Genomic DNA, 5,053 nt, shown 5'->3' with positions numbered 1-5,053 from the left:
CATGAGGAGTAATACATAACTTGTTTGTATATGTGTATAAAGATCTATCTCAGAGGCAATGTCTTTGTCTGAACGAGGGGAGAATAGAAAGTCTCGCCATTCACTGACGCAGTCCATTGTCACGGGCATACATGTGTATCTGTAACCACTGAGCTGGGGCATTAGCACCTTGTCTCATCGGTCATAAACCTGACCAAGGTCCTTCGCTGAAAACCGAGTTTGTGGATTTATTGGGCAGTCCAATCAGAGTCTGTTGTACAGGCTATCTGGCCAGAATCAGTACAGCAGGCAGAAAGAACACACACACACAGCCAAACATCTGTCAACAGGCTGAACAGTTTGGAAGACTCAGTTTGCCCTAACAATCTGAACCCCTGTTATCAGCGAATCATTGCTTCACTCCTAGGGGAGACTCTCACGCTGAAGTTCTCCAGGGTCTATTTTCTGCTTTTTCTGCTGCTCATGGAGCTGAGGGAATTGTATGCGAGTCCTGGCCAACCTGAGAGTCCACAGGGACTGTTCAGGGGAATCATAAAAGTTGCTGTTCAGCACGCTGACACTCAGACATGTGAGATTCATACGCTGATTCTCAGGGCTCTCCCTTCCTGTCACCATAACGAGATTTCCTCTCTGCTGAGCAGGATTGCGGTGAGTTGCCTGTTTCTGCATTAAAGTTAGTGTTAAGGGCTCAGGACGAGATCCAATGTTCAAGTCAAGAACGATTTGAACAGGAATTCACTAGCATGGGGACTTGAACTGTTTAATATTGTGAGAAACTCTAAGGCATTTACCTGGTAAAACTGGAACTACAAATGTACTGGAAACAGTTTAGACAAATATTTGTTTTTAAAAGTTCCTTGTCTTTTACTGTGTCCTATTTGTCTCAGTAGCTTCCTTTTGTGGGGCGGGGAGGGGCTGTGTGGTTTTTCCTCTGGCAGGGCCGGCTCCAGCATTTCCACCGCCCCAAACGAAAAAAAAAAAAAAAAGCCGCGATCGCGATCAGCTTTGGGAAATTGGAAAAAATTGGGGGGAAAAATGGTGAGTTTTTCCTAGAGGGAGTGAGGGACCTGCCGCCCCCGAATTGCCGCAGGTGCCGCCCCTCTCCCTTGGCCGCCCCAAGCACCTGCTTGTTAAGCTGGTGCCTGGAGCCGGCCCTGTCCTCTGGTTCGCTCATGTTTTCCAGTTCAGCAACTTCATTGCACTGTTAGGTAGCACAGCCAAAGCCTCTGTAGTGGGAATCTGTGGTACCAGCTGGTTCACAACCAGAACGGGCCCCACACTGGTCAGATTCTGCTCTCACATTCTGCTAGCAGTGGATCACTCCAGATGGACACTGGCCTCACTGAGAGCCAAATCAGGGCCACTATGTTTTGAAATCCCCATCTTCCATGCCTGGTCTCAGAATGCCACATAAATTAGCGGTTTCCTTCAGACTTTTTCAGCACCCTAACAGAATAGTGCTTTCTGTAGCAGGACCCGAAGCCATGATTTTCACAGTCGGGAGCTGAAATTTAAACACTAAGGGTCCCATGGAGATCAATGGCAAAGCTCCCAAGATGGCCAGAAGTTCTCCCTAAGTCCACATGTAGGGACATAAAAAAATGGCCCAATTTACACTCTCCATGAGCCTCCAGTGACTTCAACTGGAGTCGTCCCGTGGCCTCTAAGGGTGGGTGAGCTCATTTAGACGAAAGAAGAACTGAGAGGAGAGTTGCTGAAATCTCAAACTCACAGGCTAAGAGCTTCAGAACAATCAGGATAATTTTTTTCAGGGAGTGAGGGATCTGCTTTCTCTGTACCCCTGCATCTTTGGGTCTGGAGAGGATGAGAAGCACCAAAAGGCAGTAAAAATAAAAACATGTTTCTGGCTTAGAGGAAACCAGGCAATGTTGGAAATCTCACTGGGGGAGGTCCAGGAATGCAGTGTGGGAGGGCGGGGGGGAAGTAGTCATGCAGTATCCAAATCACAGTAGCGTGGAGTCCTGAAGCCAGGTGAAATAGGGAATGGACATCCTGCCTAATGCACAGACCAAAGAGGCATCACAAGGTCTCCTGGGATGAGGGCGGTGTCTCAGACTGAAATGTAAGGTGGACCACACTGTAGCAGCCTGTCTCTGATACCATCCCCCATCTGGACCATCCCTCGTCCCATGAGTAATCCCGCTACAACCTCGTGGCAATGTCAGCAATTGCCAACACAGAAAAGAAGCTTGAGGAAGGTATGTCCAGGTATCCCACGGGCAGCAATACGTTAAAGGTTTGTATCATTTTGAGGAAGAGTTACTCACGCTGGCTCCTTTTAGTCTCCATGTCCTATCTCCCTCCCACCGGGTCTGTCCCTCTCTTCTTCCCTGCACAGGCTGAGCTGCTGCTGGGGTTCCCTTTGCCCCCAGAAAGGCAGTTCAGGCTGATCTCCCCTTTTTCCCCGGTGCAGGCAGACACTGAGTTTAACTTAGTCTGAGGAGATAGTTGTGTGAGCTGTCGCTGTAGGGTATGGCACCAGGTTTTCGTCCTGGCTGAAGAGTAACACTTTGTGACAGGGCAGGATATTCTGGGTATGGGCGATCTACATAGAGAAGTGGCCAGTACTGGGGGTTGTGGGGGCAGGCAGGAGGTGTACAGGGACAGGCAGGCAGCACTAGGGGTTGCGGGGGCACAAAGCGGTAGGTACATGGACAGGAAGGCAGCGCTGATGAAAGTATTTTTTCTTTGTGATTCTTAGTCCTAGGCCAGCGCTGAGTCCTTTCCTGGCCCCAAGTGCATTTGGAGAGGTCTCAGGGTCTCTTTCCCCTGGCAAGCCTCAGAACAGCAACCTGGGTGTCACAACATTTTCTCACTTTTGTTTCCAATTGTTGTTGAATGTTATTTGCATAACTTCAGGCATTTCAGTGGCACAAAGAACTAGTGACCTTTGCACCTTAGCTGCTTCAACCTCCCATCATATTCTGGATCCCTGTCTGTAGTCTCCTTCCCCATCCCAGGCTGCCTTGATTTCAACAGCACGCTGGTCGCCAGTGTGTTCTCCATGCTCCCCAATCATTCATGGCTCCCACAAGCTCCAAGCCGACCCACACTCCTCAGAGCACTTCCTCTGCAAGGGACGAGGTGCTTCCCGTCACACCTGCTCCCTTGGCTAAAGGGGAGATCAGTGACTGTGTCTCACTGGTGAGAAATCTCACACATGAGTAGCAAATGCCAAGGCACCTGTGCTGCTTCTCTCGTTACACCCTTACACACTGCATGGTGCTTCAAGAACTGCTACAAGGAACAGCTCGCAAGCTAAGAAATATGCACATTATATAGTGAGAGCGGGAAACTCTGGGACATGTGAGGGCCTAGCAAAATACAGATGCCATGTGGAGGAGCCACTGTCATTCAGAGAGTGGGTACTGTGATACAGACTTAAAACCAGGATGCTCTGGGATCATTTGCTTGCCATCGCTGTTAGTCATTAATGGTGAGGGCGGTACATTCATCCTCAGTGTGGAGATTTTATGGGGTAAAGTCATTATTTTTCTCACCTAAAACTTTCATTCATTCAGTGCCTCACGGGATCCCTCAGCCTCATGAAATACACACTTAGTGTAACATTTTCAAGGCACCTTCAGTAAGCTCAGGCATGAGTTTTCAGGCAAAATACCTCCAGGTGACTCCTGGGGACATTTTTGTAGATTCCAAGGCCAGAAGGGACCATTGTGATCATCTAGTCTGTATAACACAAGCCTGAGATTTCCCCAAAAATTATTCTTAGAGCAGATCTTTTAGAGAAACATCCATCTTGATTTAAAAAGTGATGAAGAATCCGCCAAGACCCTTGGTAAATTGTTCCAATGGTTACTGTCACCGTTTAAAAAAATTATGCCTCATTTCCACTCAGAATTTCTTTAACTTCAACTTCCAGCCATTGGCTCCTGCTACACCTCTGTATGCTAGATTGAAAAGACTATTATTAAATATTTGTTCCCCAGTAGGCACTTATCGACTGTTATCAAGTCACCCCTTAACCATCTTTGTTAAACTAAATAGATTGAGATCTTTGAGTTTATCACTATAAGGCAGATTTTCTAATCTTTTACTAATTCTTGTGATTCTTCTCTGAACCCTCTGCAGTGTATTAACATACATTTTAGATCGTGAACACTAGAACTGTGCACAGGATTCCAGCAGTAGTCGCATCAGTGCCAAATAGAAAGGTAAAATAACTTCTCTCCCTCACCTTGACATTCCCCTGGTTATCATCCCAGGATCATATAGCTCTTTTGGCCACATGGTCACACTGGAAGTTCATGTTTAGTGAGTTCATATCCCCAAATCTTCTTCAGAATCATTGTACTTCCCACAATAGTTCCCCAACATGTAAGGATAACCTACATTCTTTGTTCCCTTATGTAGATATTGACATAGCTATGTTATTGTTTGCTTTGCCCCAGTTTACCAACCAGTCCAGATTGCTCTGAATCAGTGACCCGTCCTCTTCATTATTTACAATCCCCCAATGTTTGTGTCATCTGCAAACTTCATCGATATTCAGGAATGAGAAGGGTTTGCAGCGGAGATGCTGACACATTTCTCTGCTTACCCGTGTCAGTTAACCCCTGTAACTTATGTCTCAGACAAAGCTGGGTGCCCGCAAGAAAGTGTCTCACCAAAAGAAAGAAGGGAAGCAACAGAGGTACAGGCCTGTAGCCCTAAATACGAAGACCCTTGTGGCTTTCATGACCATTCTGTTGAGCGCCATGTCATAGTCCAGCATAATAATGTCTGTTTCCATGGGGGAAACTTGTCTCCTTTCCAGCATAGGAATGGCATCGTGAATCAGACCTATGGTCCATCTAGTCCAGTGTCCTCTGTCTTACAGTATCAGGGGGGTAGCCATGTTAGTCTGGATCTGTAAAAGCAGCAAAGAGTCCTGTGGCACCTTATAGACTAACAGACATATTGGAGCATGAGCTTTCGTGGGTGAATACCCACTTCGTCGGATGCATGTTCACCCACGAAAGCTCATGCTCCAATATGTCTGTTAGTCTATAAGGTGCCACAGGACTCTTTGCTG

General features: G+C 47.1%; 1 protein-coding gene across 1 annotated transcript in view; it reads left to right on the top strand.

Moving 5' to 3' along the window:
* Window positions 1-280: 280 nt before the first annotated feature.
* The window catches only part of LOC117884602 (putative olfactory receptor 52P1), a 65,763-nt gene continuing 60,990 nt past the window's right edge, over window positions 281-5,053 (top strand). Inside the window, exon 1 of the mRNA XM_034785099.1 lies at window positions 281-648. The gene's annotated coding sequence lies outside the window, so the exon portion shown is untranslated. The remainder of the gene's footprint in view (window positions 649-5,053) is intronic.

Source organism: Trachemys scripta, chromosome 1, assembly GCF_013100865.1.
Source record: "Trachemys scripta elegans isolate TJP31775 chromosome 1, CAS_Tse_1.0, whole genome shotgun sequence".
Taxonomy (NCBI): domain Eukaryota; kingdom Metazoa; phylum Chordata; order Testudines; family Emydidae; genus Trachemys; species Trachemys scripta.
This window is presented reverse-complemented; position numbering and strand designations above follow the sequence as displayed.